This window comes from Symphalangus syndactylus, chromosome 13, assembly GCF_028878055.3.
Source record: "Symphalangus syndactylus isolate Jambi chromosome 13, NHGRI_mSymSyn1-v2.1_pri, whole genome shotgun sequence".
Classification (NCBI taxonomy): Eukaryota; Metazoa; Chordata; class Mammalia; order Primates; family Hylobatidae; genus Symphalangus; species Symphalangus syndactylus.
In genome coordinates, this window is record NC_072435.2 from 112,688,722 (window position 1) to 112,706,984 (window position 18,263).

Sequence of the window (18,263 nt, forward strand, 5' to 3'; positions counted from 1 at the left end):
CCCTGTAACATCTTGATTTGCCTGTTGGGCAGGGGCTCCCAGACTTGGGTTTCAGACGTCAGAGTTAGGGGCCACACCTGGGTTTGCCAGCAGTGTTATGGGCCACTTAAAGTCATAGAAAAAAATAGCAACTATGTATTTTTGCCCTTTTTTTTTTTGAAAATCAGAGTTTTTTTTAATTAAAATCGTTTTATTTCAGTAGCTTTAGCGGGGTAGAAATGGTTTTTGGTTACATGGATGAACTGTATAGTGGTGAAGCTTGTGCTTTTAGTGTACCTGTCACCCAAATAGTATACATTGTACCCAGTACCCTTCTGAGTCTCTAGGGCCCTCCAATACCACTCTATGCCTCTGCATACCCATAGCTTAGCTCCCACTTATAAGTGAGAACATGCGGTATTTAGTTTTCCATTCTTGAGTTACTTCACTTAGGATAATGGCCTCCAGTTCCACCCAAGTTGCTACAAAGGACATTATTTCATTCCTTTTTATGGTTGAGTATTATTTCATGGTGTGTGTGTGTGTGTGTGTGTGTGTGTGTGTGTGTGTGTATCACATTTTCTGTATCTACTCATTGGTTGATGGGCACTTAGGTTGGTTTCGTATCTTTGCAATTGTGATTTGTGCTGCAATAAACATGTGTACAGATGTCTTTTTTATACAGTGACTCCTTTTCCTTTGGGTAGATATCCAGTAGTGGGATTGCTGGATCAAATGGCAGATCTGCTTTTAGTTATCTGAGAAATCTCCATACTGTTTTCCATAGAGATTGTGCTAGTTTACATTTCCACCAGCAATGTATAAGCATTCCCATTTCACAACATCCATACCAACATCTATTGATTTTTGACTTTTTTTTTTTTTTTTTTTTTTGAGATGACGTCTTGCTCTGTCGCCCAGGCTGGATTGCAGTGGTGTGATCTCGGCTCACTGCAGCATCCACTGAGCAGGTTCAAGCAATTCTCCAGCCTTAGCCTCCCGAGTAGCTGGGATTACAGGCACGTGCCACCACGCCTGGCTAATTTTTGTATTTTTAGTAGAGACGAAGTTTCACCATGTTGGCCAGGCTGGTCTCGAACTCCTGACCTCGTGATCTGCCCGCCTTGGCTTCTCAAAGTGCTGGGATTACAGGTGTGGGCCACCGTGCCTGGCCTGTTTTTTGATTTTTTAATGATGGCCTTTCTGGCTGGGATAAGGTGGTATCTTATTGTGGTTTTAATTTGCATTTCCCTGATGATTAGTGATGTTAAGCATCATTTCTTATGTTTGTTAGCAATTTGTATATATTCTTTTGAGAAATATCTGTTCACGTCATTTGCCCACTTTTTAATGGGATTATTTGTTTTGGCTTTTTTTTCTGCTGATTTATTTGAGTTTGTAGTAGATTCTGGATATTAGTCCTTTGTTGGATATATAGTTTGCAAATATTTTCTCCCATTCTGTGGGTTGTCTGTTTACTCTGTTGATTATTTCTTTTGCTGTGCAGAAGCTTTTTAGTTTAATTAGGTGTCATTTATTTGTTTTTGTTACATTTGCTTTTGGAATTTTAGACATAAATTATTTGCCTAGGCCAATGTCCAGAAGAGTCTTTCCTAAGTTTTCTTCTAGAATTTTTATGGTTTCAAGTCTTAGATTTAAGTCTTGGTTAATTTTTATGTATGGTGAGAGATAGGTATCCAGTTTTATTTTTCTACATGTGGTTATCCAATTTTCCCAGCACCATTTATTGGATGTCCCTTCCTCAGTGTATGTTTAAAAACAATCCTAAAATTAATATGGAACCAAAAAGAGCCCAAATAGCCAAAGCAACCCTAAGCAAAAGGAACAACTCTAGAGGCATCCCATTACCTGACTTCAAATTATACTACAAGGCTATAGTAATCAAAACAGCATGGTACTGGTGGTAAAAGTAGATACGTATTGGTACTGGTGTAAAAATAGATACTGGTACTGGTATAAAAGTAGATGGTACTGGTGTAAAAGTAGATATGTAGTGGTACTGGTGTAAAAGTAGATACACAGACCAATGGAATAGTACTGGTGTAAAAGTATGGTACTGGTGTAAAAGTAGATACATAGACCAATGGAACAGAAAAGAGAACACAGATTTTTAAACATCTAAAGAAATGTAGTTTTTGACTGCGTAATGCATTCACCTAATTCAGGAATCAAAAGATAGGAAGGAAGGGTATGTGGTGGGAGGACTCCTTCCCACTCCCTCCAACCTGCCACCCAGTTTCTCTATCTGGAGCCAAACCAATGTTGCCAGTTTTTTGTGCATTCTTCCTAAGAGAGTTTATGCACTTATAATCAAATTACCATATGTGGTCTCAACCCCACTTTAAACAATGAAAATAGTGAAGTGCTACATTTCTGTCTGCAGCTTGCTTTTTCCTGCAACAGAATCTCTTGGAGATCATTTCTATGACATAACAAAGAACTTTTTCGTGTTTTGGTTTTGATTTTTGCAACTTTATAATATTATAGTTTGTGGATGTGCTTTAATTAATTTGCTAGCTCCCTACGGATGGATGCTAGATTGCTCCTGGTGTTTTGCTATTGTAAACAACACTTGGTCCACATGAATGTATTTGTAGGATCATTTCCTCCAAGTAGACTTGCTGGGTCAAAGGGACATGTGCCTCCATGATTTTGATAGACACTGCCCTCCACAGAAGTTGTACCTTGGGCAGTGGTGGACGGCAGGGCATCCCCTTCCCCTAGTGGTTCTTGGACGGCTTTTCTCTGATAGGCTTTACAGAAAGATCACAACAAGATGAGGCCAGGGGGGATATACAGAGATCTGACTGGTCCTGCCCTTCATTTAAATTATTTTTCAGCTCTCTGCTTTTAGAGCGAATGACTAGAACACGCGACTTCATCTGGATTCAGTGTAGCACGACTGACAGCCCTATCCGGCCAGTGTCGTGGTGGCAAGAAAGAGCTGCAGCGTATGTGGACACGCTTCCCTTCTGGGCTTATCTGGGACCCATTTGAGGAAGAGCCCACAATTCTTTTAATCTGACCTGCCTCTTTTCTCTTCTGTAAAATGAGGAGGGTCGAACACGTGACCTTTGGGCTCCTGTCCCAAACCACATTCCTGGATTCTTTAAGCCATGTAGGTGGTTTAAACCTTTTGGCTGTGGAGTTGTGTTGAGCCAATCCACTGGAGGATGCTGAGTTGCTGAGGGCTTCTGAAATGGGCCGAGGAATCCATTATTCTATCACTTCTTCTCTAAGTGTCGCCCAAGAGTTCCTAACAGCTGTGTCTGTTGCTGGCAGAAAGTATTGGGCAGGAAATGTTTGGTATTTTTTTCCTCAGTTCCTACGTCTTGCCTTGTAAGCTGTATGTAGGAAGAAGGGCTGCTTGACGGTTTTTTACTTTTGGACAAAAATGAATTCTTAAATTAAAAATGGATTCTTAAGTTCTGATGTTGCGTTCTTGGGTTCTCAGACTTCAGTGACATACAGGACCTCACAGGTGTAGTCACTGCTTAGTGGTATATGATTGTAAAAGAAAACAAAGGTAAAAGTAATTCCTCTGGCCTCATCTCTTGTCATGCTGTGGTGCAAAAGTCAGTGTGAACGCTGTTAATGTAGCCTTCGTGCCCAAGCAGCCCTTTAAAATCTGTTTTTATGTCTCATAGTTCCTGAAATCTATCAAAAATACTTTCATCCATGAACACATATTTATGATACCATATAATCTTTATTAATTCTTTTGCTGCCTGAATTAAATTCTGCTCTCAGAGGTGGAGGGTTAGAAGACCGAATTGCCTTGTTTAAGAGCATTAGGTTGATGACGAGCCCCAGGCCTCATAAAGGAAGAGAGAGATCCACTTAGGGCTCTTAGCATCATTCTATGTATTTGGACATATTTCCTAATTTAGGTCTGAAGTACTTGGCATTTGATGGCAGATTGTATTAAGCGGCACACGGCATGCATCCTAATCAGGGAGCTGTGAGTGAAGTAATCCAGGAGGCTGGAATGCGCGTGACAAGGACGCTTGCTTGGCGCTGCTGCCTCAGCTTACATCACGCTGGAAAATCATCGCTAACGTCTCTTATGATAATTATTCCCCATACACAGACGTGAAGAGACTCTGGATTGGTTGCTCACAGTCATCACGAGTTGAAATATCTGTCTGGGAGAGCCTTTGGAATCAGAAATGCAGTGCGCATAGATTGTGGCCATACTCTCCCATACCTCCACCCGAACAGGAAATCCATCTTTCCTTTTGTTCAAGATTCTAGTCCAGAGAAGAAAAAAAAAAACTTGGTATTTTACAAGCAAGATGAAGATGAAATTAGATATTTACTTTGTGAACTTTCCATTTAAAGATTTTAAATTAAAAAAATTGAAAGTTCACAAAGTAAATGTCTAATTTCATTTTCATTTTTACCTTAAACCTTTAACATTTTTAATATTTATGTGCTTCCTGGAGAAGTGTAGACACATAACTCGTGGAGACCAGTTTTCTGGGCTGTTGAGTGATGTTGACTCCCAAAGGGTCCATTGTTGTTGTGAGGGTTGCCGTCATTGTTAATGAATGCTTATTGAACACATGCTGCGTGTGCAATATCTGATTGGCACTGGAAACATAGAGATGAGTCAAATATCACATCTGCCTCGGGGATTACAGCCTTGTGGTCCTTAACAGCGACTTGGCAATGTAAAGGAGGCGTGTTGAGATGGAAACGAGGTCATAACAAGACCTTCATGATGAACTTGGTGAATTCCAGACTGATAGAAAATCATGTAGATAAATAAATGAGGAATGAACATTCAAATGCATTTTGTACATGTTTAACATTAAAATGGTATCCATAGTTGATATAATTGTTAGTATATGGTTAATAATAAATAATAAATACAGTTCTTCTCACTTATGAAAACCTTGAAGCACCTCCACAGAGCCCTACAGTTTCTCAAGACAGAGCGAGAAACCTCTGGCTTAGAGGCCTTTGAGGACTGGACCATCTCCGATACTCTGTACAACTGATGGGTTATTCTGTGAAAGGTGTCGTTTGGAATATTGCTTCTTATTACAGAAGCAGTGATCTTTAGGATCTCTAGGGATCCTGGAAGGGAGTGATAAAGTTATAGAATGTAAATATAGGGGTAAGTTCCTTTCAGCTACAGTCAAGATAGCAGTTGCATCACCACTGGAGACTGAGCCAAGGGTTCTGCAGTCAGGTAAACCTTAGGCAAGTCACTTGCTTCGGCGTCCCCATGTGGATACTGGAGCTAATACCCGAGAAAGGTAATGTGCTTTGTATGTGGCTGGTGCTCAGCACTTGTTAGGTTCCTCCTTCACCCCCCATCCCCCAGCTTTGGGGTCAGGTTGGAGTTCATCAGGCAAAGCCTGGGAGACAGCAGTCCAGGCAGAGGCAGCAGGGCCTGCGGAAGGGGGTTCCACCGGCTGGAAGCAGCGCCAGGTATATTCAGGTCTGCAGGAGCACCAGCAGCCCTGGGCTGCTGCAGGAGCCCTGCTGAAGCCATACCTGTAGGGATAGTGGCCCATGCTTCTTCACAGGATTCACTTTCCCAAGAATTGTTTTTGTTGTTGTTGTTTTGTTTTTTTGAGAGACGGAATCTCGTTCTATCACCCAGGCCAGAGTGCAGTGGCGCCATCTCAGCTCACTACAACCTCTGCCTCCTGGGTTCAAGCAATTCTCCTGCCTCAGCTTCCCCCAGTAGCTGGGACTACAGGCGTGCGCCACCATGCCCAGCTAATTTTTATATTTTTTAGTAGAGACAGGGTTTCACTACATGTTGGCCAGGCTGGTCTTGAACTCCTGACTTCAGGTGATCTGCCTTCCTTAGCCTCCCAAAGTGCTGGGATTACAGGTGTGAGCCACTGCGCCCAGCCCCCAAGAATTGTTTTAAAAGAATGCATTTATGGTAGAATGGGACAGGTCAATTTAGCTTCCATGCAGAACTAATGCAATAAGCTAATGTGAATGCTGTCACTTCATATGAAACCCTTCAAGATGCGAAGCCTTATTGGAGAGGGCTGGCACCAAGTCTTAAATGTCTTTTGTCTTTATTCACACTTGCCTAGTTCCTGTATGCCAATAACATCTGTACCATTTTCTAATTTTTAAAGGAATCATTCAGTCTTCTTGAGACTGACAAAGTCTACAGAACCATTTAGATTGAAGAATATGATGTTCATTGCCTTTCTTCTCTTTTGGCTTTCAAATGAAGCTTAGAATGTTATTTAGAGCCTGGTTTTTCTTCCCCGATGATTTATGTGGAATTGCCTTCCTGGTTTACCATCCTATACCATGGAAGAGAAAGAACTTAGCACCAACTCCGTTTATTTCACCTTCACAGATGGGTATGGCTTTGGTTTGTTTGTGCCTGATGAGCCTGGGAGTAAATACTGCCCAGGCATTGTTAGTGTTAAAAATCAGCTCGTTCTCCAGTTCATGGGGAGCTAACTGAGCCCTACTGGAAATGTTTGCCTTTGTTCCAGAGGTGAAAACACGAAAACACTAGTGCTGCAGAAGAGGCTGTGTGCTTCCCCTGCGTGTCCAGACAGTTGAGACTGTTGTTGGTTTGAGGCAGAGTAGGAGCAAGAGGGCACTCAGCAAATGGCCTACGTGAGTTGAATTTCTGAATATTTAAAACATTTTACTGTTTTCAAAATACACATCGCAGTTTAGACTCACAAAATATTACCAAGTAGAGAACTTTCACTTTTTATTCAGCACATAGATGACTATGATTTATTAATTTCCTCTGCACTTCAGTCTTCTATAAGGCACTGTGTTAGAAAGTGGGTTTGTAATTAACTTATTATTGAGTTGCAGATGAATCCTTCTAATGGACGCAAAGTTACTCTTTAAAGCATTCCCTCGGTGTGTTATTAATTTACAGGGTAAATCCCCTTTGTAGAGAGCAAAGGAAAACTGCTCAGCCCCCATCTGAGCGGTCGCATCCCAAACTAAGGGACTCAGGAGGAGCCATGAGGCTGAAGGTGCATTAAAATGAGGAAGTGGGCTGTGTCCAGGGAGCCGCTCTGCTGGACCTGGCTTCCAGCCTTAGCTTGCCTCTGCTGCAGGAGAACTGTGCCAGGGACGTGGGATGACCGACTGGCCCCAAACTGAATTCCTCATCCAGATTTCTTTGGGTCTTTGCAGGGTTAGGCCATCTGGCCCAGGTGCCTTCTTTGCACTCTGCTGTTTCCTTGGGTTGTGAACTCTTAACTGTGATCTCATGATCACAGTAAGTTTTAAAAGTATGTTGAAAATGACATGAAAATAATCCCTCTCCGAGCGCATTTCCCCTTCCTGACTCGCCCCTGCCCTTTCCCCACCTTTATAGTCTTGTGGCACCTGTCCACTTGTCAGTGCACCTCCTCATGGTCCACTTCAGGTTTTCTCAGAGCACTGGCTGCATGGCGAGGAGCATGGGTAAGGCCGCGGTGCCCATCTTCAGCCTGGCCTTCTAGACTGTGGGGACTCAGGCCCCATCTTAGCTCCCAGCTCTCTAGTCCTATGCTTCCAGAATGAGCCCCTTGCTCCAGCCAGGCCTCCAGCCAGGCCAGCGCCATCCTCATTGTGCCACATTCATTCCTGACTGGGGACTGGCACTAGCATCTCCTCTTCCTTTCCTGTCTCACCATGTCCTTTTGAAAAAGAGTCCTACTTAACAGAAGCAGCCTTACAAACGATCTGCCTCTCACTGAGCATCAGAGCTCTGGCACTGAGCTTGTACAGAACACAGGGTCTGCATCTCATTTTTTTTTTTTTTTTGAGATGGAGTCTCGCTGTCTCCCAGCCTGGAGTGCAGTGGTGCGATCTCTGCTCACTGCAAGCTCCGCCTCCTGGGTTCACGCCATTCTCCTGCCTCAGCCTCCCGAGTAGCTGGGACTACAGGCACCCGCCACCACGCCTGGCTTTTTGTATTTTTAGTAGAGACGTGGTTTCACCGTGTTAGCCAGGATGGTCTCGATCTCCTGACCTCATGATCCGCCCACCTCAGCCTCCCAAAGTGCTGGGATTACAGTTGTGAGCCACTGCACCCAGCTGCATCTCATATTTTCATACCGGCACCACCCAGCACTATTGCCTCCCCAGATTGGCAGCAATTTGGAAGCAGGAAGTAAGCATTGATAGCTGAGTAATACTTACTAGTGTCATGGCTGAAGTTCTTCGTTAGCCTGAAAGGCAGTATAGGTGGAGCACAGGGGTTCTCACATGCCAGCATGCATCAGAATCTACAGGAGACCTGATGAAAACGCTGAGCACTGGCCCCACCCCCAGAGCTTCTGACTCAGTGGGTCGAGGGTGGGGCCTGAGAATTTGCACGTCTAAGAAGTGCCAAGTGCAGTGGAGGCTGCTAGTCCTGGGACCATACTTTGAGCACCCTGGGGTAGAGGTTTAAAGAGCATGAGCTTTGAGCCCACCCAGGTTTGAATCCTGGTGCCAAAACTTCCTAACTGGGCAAGAGGTTTGAGCTCTTTAGGGCCCCATATTCTCCTGTGTAAAGGGAGTAAAATCATGGTACCTACCTTACAGCACTGTGGAGGTCAGGTGAGATAATGCACCATAGCAGTGTTTTGCATGTAAGAGAATATTATAAATATTAGCTGTTATTAATAACTTTTGGCAGGACAGGAAAGACATTGTGATATGGTCACAAAGTGGCATAGGAATGACACGAGCTGGGCTTCACCTAGTGCCACCTCAGCTCCTTTTGTTGCCCATGTAATTTGGGGCAAGCTGCTTAAAATTATTTAAGCCTCAGTTTCTTGATGCACAAAATGTAGGCAGTAGTATTTGTCTTCTCTCCCTCTTGGTGGTTGTGAGATTCAAATGGAAGGATATTCCGAAGGGATTTGTGTGAAAGGCATGTCCTGGGTATTACAAAGAGCTCATATGTGTAGTGTTCGTTTATGTGCAAAATGCTGCTAAGCACATGTCTCTGCCAATACCTCATGCACCATGTAGAGTGAGTAGAGGCCGTTATGCCTTAGGGAGCTGGGGGGAGCCCCTGGGGGGACCTGCTGCCCTCCACCAAAGGCCCTGATTATTCACTGCGGCTTCCCAGTCTCCCCCTGGGGCTATTTGTTTCAGTGATCTGATTTTAGCTGCCTGCCTGCCCTCTTCTAGAAGCTTTTGTCCAGTCTAACTTCGGGCCAAACTAGAAGTTGCCAGGCTAGTCAAAAGAAAATCGATAGCCAAGCTAGTGTAATATACTGAATTTCCTGTGCAATGTTCACTAAGTCCTGTCGGCATACAGATACTTGTACATTATGAGCATCTCATGGTAATCTTTTCATTTTCAAAATAGTATGCAAGTTGCCTTTAAAGAGTTCACTTCATAGTTTGCAGCCTCAGTTTTCACTCCGTAAGACAGATATAATAACCTTCTCTTGGTGATTCTTCCTGTGTGGTCAGTGTTGATGGCATTTTGACACCGCCCATGCTCTCTGTGGGGATGAGGCCTGTTGGGAGCATGAAGGAGGGTGTGAAGATTTTCAGCTCCCAGTCATACATTTGCACAATGGTTATCATCTCTTCACTGGACTCACTGCTCTGACATTAATATTCCCTGTTTGTGTTATGTGAGCATTAACCAGGTCTTCATGATCACATTTCTTACCCTTACACCAGCACTGAGACAAAAATGATCTCAAAGCAAAGAGAGAGCTGTATTCTGCTCACTCCACAAAGTACGCCTGGCCTTCCTTTATTATTCCCAGCACCTACGGATGTGCTGAGAGAGAGAGATTGGCCCGTTTGGATGGTTTTTGCCTGGATTTGTACCCGAGTGTACTGTTGCTCTGTGGGTTCCTTTCAGGCTTAGGTCACAATAGGTGTTGGTTTGGCCTCACTCCGGTCCTTTGTAGACATCTGCCCACATCACAAAGCCCCCACGTTTGGCACAGCCTGCAGCAATTGGCACTGCCTCCCCGGGAAGAGTCCAGTCCTGGAACAGCGGGGGTTGCAGGTGCATTGGCACGTGGTGGTGGGGAGCGCACACAGGCCTTGCCTACCCAGCGCCTGGCGACGCTCAGCAACACCGTCCCATCCCTGAAATATCTTGGCCTGGTGGGCTTGTCACTCCAATTAAAACTTAAACATGAAAGCAGCTCAGGCTGCTTCTCCGTTTGTGCTGAATTTGAGCATGGACGGTGCCAGAAGCATGTGATGGAGACTGTTAAGGGGTGCCATGTTGCAGGGAACGTCGAGGGTGTCAGGGATCCATGTCTTCAAGATTTGCATCTTGCCGGTTGCTGCTGTGAAGTGCACCTGAAAGGCAAGCTTCTGTTTGCCAACAGAAAGTCACCTTTGGGATGGTGGTGAAAGTCATTTTCCACATGTTCACAGATACGGCCGTGTTACCAAGCCTCACGCTATGACTTATCTCTGGCAAGGACTTACAAAATAGTCTCTCTGGCTGATTGTCAAAAATTACATCATATCGGAGTAAACTGCTTTTAAATCAGACATCCATTATTCATGTATATTAACTGCTTTTTTATTTTTTTATTGGCTGTTTTGTGTATGATTTACTCTTTTCTCACTGGCTCCCCCTCTCTCCCCAGTTGTCTATCTCTCTCATCCCTGTTTTTTTAAAGTCTTAGCTCATCTGTGAATTTATAGAGACTGTTCCCCTAGCTTTGTGCATGAACATTGATATGCACACCTTGCATTTTTGTAGTTCAATTCCACGTTTCCGTGGATCTTACTTTTGTTGGGTCAGAATAGCAATGTGGGTTGTTTACATGAGTAAATTCTACCATGAAGATGTACAGGACTTTTTCTTTTGCGTCTTTTGTTTTTTAAAAATGAGCATCACTAGTCTTGTACGTGAAGATCTGTACTGAATAAAAGTACCTGGCACTTAGCAAACAGCTGTATACATTGCAGTTGGTGGACAGCAAATCGACTTTGTGTGTTTATTTGTATGCGTGAAGCCTGTCTTTACTGTAAGGCCAGCATAGCAGTTGCCTGTCAGGGGTAGATACACACAGTCATGTGCAGTGTGTATTCATCTGCTCATTCTTTCATCAACTGTATACTGAGCCCCTCCTATGTGCCAAACACTGCACAGGTATCCAAAGGAGCTTCTGTTCCTTCCAGACAGTAGTGCAGGGGGCGGGGGGCGCACCCTGGGCATCTGGCATCTTCATGGTTATGGTATTTTTTCCTGATTCATGGCATTTGACTGGTTGGAATAAAGACTAGGTACAGATTATTCTACGTATTTAACCTCCAAATCAGCATTGTTGTTTTTGCAGACAGCATCTGGATTCTTTTATGCTCATTACTTGAATCTTTGTTGACTGTTTCTTCCAGCACCTCAGACCCTTTTTCTGGAATGATTTTCTGTCTCCCAAAAGTGCGTTCTTTAGAAGTTTCTTTCATAAGGACTTGGTCACAAGTGTTTTCTGTGTTTCTTTCTTACAGTACCTTCATTTCATCCTTATCCTTGAAAGGTAGTTTTGCTAGTCTTTTATAGTTCTAGCTTGACAGTTATTTTCACTCAGCCTTTGAGGATATGACTGGTTTTGCCTTCCACTGACACTACTGACGAGTTGGCTGTCAGTCTGTCATTCTCTTTTAGGACTTTCTCTCCTTTTGACTGCTTTTAAGATCTTCTCCTTGTCTTTAATTTTCTGTGGTTTCATGCCACTGTCTCTTTGTGTGTCTGGGATTTATTTATTTATTTTTATCCTGTCTGGGACTTCTTGTGTGTCCCTCCTTTCAGTTGTAGAGAATTCTCGGCCCTTATCTTACTGGAAATGTATTGCGATGCTCTGCATGGAGCTCAGGGGAGGTGTGCATGAAGGCAGCTTCTCCCCTCCTCCGTGCTGCTCACTGCCCATTTTAGATTTCCCATCTCTCTCTCTGTTGCATTCCGCCTAATTCCTCAACTCGGTATTCCAGTCCACAGTTTCTCTCTCGGACTTCTTATTTCTTGATTATCTCATCCATTGACTTTTTAATTTCTAGAAATTCTCTGCTTTATTTTTCAAATCTGCTTAATCCGATTTCCTACTTTTTATCCTCCCCTCTTTTATCTGTAAACATTTTCAGCATGCTTATTTTGTATTCTTTATTTGATCTTGCCTGGAAGTCTAATTCTTGTTTTTCTGTCTCACATATGATAAATCACTTCTTGCTGTATTTGGATTTTTTTAATTGTGAGCTAATACTCAGTTGATCTTGATTTGTATGTTTCTTAAAAGGGGCCTGAGTTGAGATTGTTTCCCTCCTGAGAAGATTCTGCTGAGGTACCGGGAGGTATGTTACCAACCCGAAAATACTTTATTAGGCTTGGATTCTTTTAGCCTTGCAGGTGGTGTAAACTCAAACCCAGAACTTGTGTGGGGGCAGACATGTGACTGCAGACTGTTTTCCACCCTGAACTGAACCTGAGGCAGACATGTTTCTGGGTAAGCTCTCTGCACCAGTAGATACTTTCCCCATCTTGCTCGCTTTTTACTGAATGTATGTAGCCCTGCAGGGATCCAACTGTAGGTTCTACTTCATGCTGGGCAGATGCTTGGTCTCCTCTTTCCCCAGCTCTCCAGGCTCCTGACACTGGAGGGAGGGCCCAAACTAGCCCCTGGCTTGAATGCTCTCTTACCTTCCTGGGTTTCGTGCTCTCTCCATTTTGGGCTTCTGTGAATTTCTCTGATTGCTTATTAAACAGAATGTCTGAAGGACTGTTTGATGATAGGCTGAGTCTTACCCAGCATGGTCACTGTTTGTAAATGGCAAGGTTTTCCAGACATTCTTGTCTGCCATGTTGTCAGAGGTGGGACTGTCGGACTGGATGTAGTTGCGGCACTCTGGCATCTGGATAGTATGAAGAGATCTCTGTGGAACCATCTTCTATTTTGGGTAGGATGGAGCAGTTCCTTTGTACATACCAGCAGCAAGATCCAGGAGTGGAGGAAGGTGTTAAGCACTAAAAGCAACATCGGAATATCTTTGGGGTCTGAGACTATAGGAAGCTCTGGATTTGCCTGGCATTGTGTACCAATCAGTGAGCTTCCAAACACAAATGCAGGCACTTAGTGAGATGCAGGAATGTGTAACTGACACTGTACCTGGCATGTGCTGCCGTCTAATAATTGCCACATGAATGAATGAATGAATGAATGAATGATAGGATCTCTGCCCCCAGGAACCTTAGAGTTAGGAACCTTAGAGTTGAAGCCTAGGAGGAGTGTTACAACGTGTAGTGTGATGCGGTGTGGTGCTTGGTAATAGTGCTGCAGAGCCTCCCCTGATTTGCTGGAGTCACTGCCTCCTCCCCTCCAGTATCTGAGAACCACAGATCTGGGGAAGAGCCGGAAGAAGACAAGACACAGGTCAGGGTGGCCTTGTCGAAACACCACGTGACACGTGCAGACAGCAAGGACTCTCAGCACTGACCAGGGGAACGGGCACTGTGTGCCGAGGACATCATGGAGAAGAGAGCACAAAGGCAGCTGGAGTGGACGGAAAAGAAGAGAGCAGGCGGTTTAACTGCCTCACTGCCCAGCATCTGGCTTCTGATCACGACTTCCCCATTCAGAAGAGCCAAGAGCCACATATGTAAGGTAGTGATGGAGATAGGTTACTAGGGATCAGAAAAGAAAGTGGGTAGATGGTGTCATCTCCAGGAAGTGTAGTCACATCTTCCTCTCGTGCCTCTTCTCTTACACTCCGCTCAGCCCAGCACAGCACCTCCTAACCTTTGGCTCTCTTTGCCACTGCCCTTTTTTAAATGACGGCCAACAAATCATCTTCAATTGAAAAAGCTTTTAAAATGCTATTGTCTTGGAAGGAAGCCTTCCGACTCCTCCTGAGCTCTCTGGACAGACAGTGCTGGGCTTCTGGGGAGCTGAGCCAGCTGCTGGGGTGGTTGGTGGTGGTTTAATGCCTGTTGCAGGTATTTCAGTATGAAGACTCAGTATTTCGGTAAAATTAAAACACAGAGTTCCTTTCCTCATTCATCAGTATAAGACCAAAATTCTGAGAGGGTAAGGCTCTATAATCTCTTCACAGTGATTTCAGTATGCAAGTGGTTCATGATTAATTATGAGGGTAATAGCCCCCAATTTAGGAAAAGCTTGCAGTGTTAATCCATTACTTACTGGGTGAAGGAAGAAGTTGGTCTGCCTTGAGCTCACCCCGCCTCCCACCCTGCCCCCTGCCCCCACAGGGACAAGAGCCATCTCTCAGCTCTTTCCTTCACAGTTTGCCTGGAAAGCCAGTCCAGGCCACACCTGGATGCTGCGGGGCCTGCCTGCCCATGGCGGTGGCTGATGCCTCCCAGTTGTTGGGCCTGTAGCTGGCGTCTCCTTCCTGACTCTGGACCGCTGCCCCTGCTGCTTAAGACACCAGCTGCCAGGACATGGCTAGAAGATGATCGGCGGGTCTCCTCAGAGAGGCAGGCCCCGTCCATGGAGGAGCAGGACAGCTGGCGGTCAGGCCTCAGCTGGGGAAGAGGCAGGCTCTGTCAGCTGGCAGCAGGCTGGGACTTCTGCACGTCACCCAGCGTCCCTGCACGTTCATTCCAGTGCCTAGAAAATGATTGATAAATATCTGTTGGCCAGCTCTTGAATGAATCACAGCATTATTTATTTTATCTAAAAATTATAAACAATCCATATGGAATTGTGTATCCAGAGAAATTCTACACAACCATTAAAAAGAACAAGATCTATCTATAGGTATTGACACGTAGGGAAAAGGAGTTGTGAAATAATCCCATTTAGGAAAAAAATGGGTATACACAGATGTGCAGAAGAAAAGTCTAGAAGTATACATATCAAACTGTTAAAAGTGGTGATATCTGAGAGAGGAATATACAGAGGGCTACCACTTTATAGAATTCTATTATGTTAGAATTTGTTGTAAGATGTATCATATTTGAAATCAGAAAAAGATTTTTAGAAATAGATTTCAGATACATCAGAATCATTGACAAAATTGCAAGTTAAGATTCTAAAACTAGGATTTATGGAAATACTTTAAGATCTCTAAGAAAAAAAAACAGATGAATAGAGAACTTTCTGCTAGAGTTCTTTTTAAAGATAGTGCTTGCTTTTCCCCCGTCGCCTTCTAGGTCTACCTGGAAGCCAAAGAGGAGGAAAACTTCCCTGTGTCATGCATTTCCTATAGTTACCATTGTAAAACACACAACCAGCCTCAACATGGTTTAGCTGTTTTAGCTAATTCTTACAGAAACATCTAATGCCTGCAAAAATTTGCTCTGTAATCACTGTTCAAGTTCTTCTCTAATATATACCTGGTACTTAAAAGGAACCATCCTCAACATCATCTTTGGCAGCCGCATTAGTGCAGAATATTTTCTCTGGGATTTGAGCTGGGGTAGGTTTTTCCAGCATATCTGTACACCTCTGAGAATGAGTCAAGTGGCCATGGGTTGAGACTCACCCAACTAGGGCAATAAAGAGAAAAATTAGTCTAATGCATGGTCTTAACAAGAGGGAGAGTGTGAGCATGAATAATTAATCTCACTAGTCTATGGCAATCAGATAAAATGAAGTCCCATTTGCTCAACCTTATTAAAAGAGAGAGAGTGTGTGGGAGGGAGGGAGAAATGGTAAAGGTCGTTAAGGGACTTCTAACATGGAAAGAACTGCCTTTGAGATGGGTAATGTGTTTTCTAATCTCTGTGGTCTTTAACTAAACGTCATGGTAAAGGTACTCTTCAGATAGTTCTGATTCGTTGAATTATTAAACATTTTAGAAAATACTGGACTCTGGACTACTAACTTAGATGTCTTTATATGAATTTGCAGAGAGTCTTTTTGGAAAGGGATTACATCTCACTATATCACTAAGAAATAATTTATCCACTTGTCAAAAAAGAACAACTGGAAGACATAAAGACATATGAACCTACTCAGTATCAGATTTCAGTTCTTAGATTTACCATCAACATTTTACTGACTTAAAGGCCTTACCTTCCTGCTACAGAAGTTGAAGTATTTTAAAAACAAGAGAATATTGAGTCCAAATTTTTGAACACTCTGTAATGATAAGTAGATGGCAGAATACTACTTTTTTTTTTTTTTTTTTTTTTTTGAGACGGAGTCTCGCTCTGTCACCCAGGCTGGAGTGCAGTGGCGCGATCTCGGCTCACTGCAAGCCCTGCCTCCTGGGTTCACGCCATTCTCCTGCCTCAGCCTCTCCGAGTAGCTGGGACTACAGGCGCCCGCCACCACGCCCGGTTAATTTTTTTGTATTTTTAGTAGAGACGGGGTTTCACCGTGGTCTCGATCTCCTGACCTCGTGATCCGCCCGCCTCAGCCTCCCAAAGTGCTGGGATTACAAGTGTGAGCCACCGCGCCCAGCCGAATACTACTTTTATAATAGAATGTGAGGTTGCTCTTTTTATTTTCTCCCTCCAGGTGCCGATTTTATATAATTTTTAGCTTATTCTCTGAAGATAAGATATTTGGTTATTTCTATATACTTACTTGGAAGAATAAATTTACTCTTGATATTTTAAAAGTTTTGAAATTTTCTGTGTCAGAAATGTTTCTTTTCAACTGCAATTGTTCTCTGTAGTCTTTATAGATTGAGGCATTTTAAAATTTGAAATTGTCCTTTTTCCTTCCAGATGCTGTTAGCGATAGTTAATATTACAGTGTTGTTTTGACCATTAGAAACTTCTAAAGATTCACTCGTTAGAAATGTGTGTTGACAGGATTATTTTCAAGGTAGAGAATATTTTATTTATTATTAACTTCTCAATACTAAAGTAAAAATCTATATCCTGGTAAGTGATAAATGTATAGGCTGACAAGAAGAAACGCACATCATTTCCATGTGTGTGCTGAGAGGAGAAATCTTTCTACAAAATATTACTATTAAAACCTTTGGCTGAGGCCAGGTGTGGTGGCTCATGCCTGTAATCTCAGCATTTTGGGAGGCTGAGGTGGGAGGATCACTTGAGGTCAGGAGATCGAGACCAGCCTGGCCAAAATTAGCCAGGCGCTGTGGCGGGTGCCTGTAGTCCCACTTACTCAGGAGGCTGAGGCAGGAGAATCGCTTGAACCCGGGAGGCGGAGGTTACAGTGAGCCAAGATTGCGCCACTGCACTCCAGCCTGGGTGATAGAGTGAGACTCAGTCTCAAAAGCAAAAAACAAAAACCTCTGGCTGGGTGCAGTGGCTCATGCCTGTAATGACAGCACTTTGGGAGGCCAAGGCAGGGGGATCGCTTGAGCTCAAAAGTTTGAGACCAGGCTGGGCAACATAGTTATACCCCTTCTCTACTTAAAAAATTTTTTAAAAAAGAAAGATAGCAGGCCGTGGTGTTACACACACATAGCCCCAGCTACTCGGGAGGCTGAGTGGGAGAATTGCCTGAGCCCAGGAATTTGAGGCTACAGTGAGCTATGATGTTGCCACTGCACTCCAGCCTGGATGACAGAGCAAGACCCTGTCCCCACCCCCCCCCCCAAAAAAAACCCAAAAACTTTTGAGTTCATTAATTTAAAAATATCAACCACATGATCTCCAGGATAGAAAGTATGCTCAGAACTTGGTGTGTGTTTGTGTGTGTTAACGAGGAGTCTTCCGAATGTGAATTGGGGGCAAGGACTGTGTCCTCAGCACCTACGACAGTGACTGACACATAGCAAGCATTTAATGTTCTTTGAATTAAGTTGGATTGAATTAATAATTTTTAAGCAAAAAACATAAATTTCCCCCCGCTGGAGAGAAGACACAGAGGTGTTCTAATATAACAATACATTGTCTGGAAATCAGGGGTATCTTCTTATTTACTTTCATACCCTGTGGAACAGAGCATCCTAACATTAGCAAGCAGAGAGTGAAGAGAAAAGTGTTTGAGAGTGAGTTTGTGTTTTGGTTTATAGTTCAGTCCGAAGGAAGCATCCAGTGGCTATGCGAGCTTCATTGTCCTGGTCCTTGTACTATTCTTTCTTTTCCCGCCTGTGACGTAAATTCAGATGAGAACTCATGCTGGCTCATCTGCAAGCTTCCTGATGCCTTGCGAGCTTTCCCATTCGTTCCAAATCAGAAGCAGTCAGTGGCCCCATGGTTTCCAGACGGCTTTCTCTTTAAGAAATTAGAATACCTGATTTCCCCACGTTTTCCTTGTGGCCGGAGTGTGCACCTTGGCCTGAGGAATTCGCTGGATTTCCTTCTCTCTTCCTTTGCATTTCTTTTTGGCATTCTAATAGCCACGTCCCTATACTATCAGTAACCTGAAAAAGATCAGGAAATTAAGTGGCAGAACATCTTCACTGGA

At 43.7% G+C, this 18,263-nt stretch overlaps 1 protein-coding gene across 7 annotated transcripts in view; it reads left to right on the forward strand.

Moving 5' to 3' along the window:
• Positions 1–18,263, forward strand: part of FBXW8 (F-box and WD repeat domain containing 8) — a 120,825-nt gene that overhangs the window by 80,416 nt on the left and 22,146 nt on the right. The window lies entirely within an intron of this gene.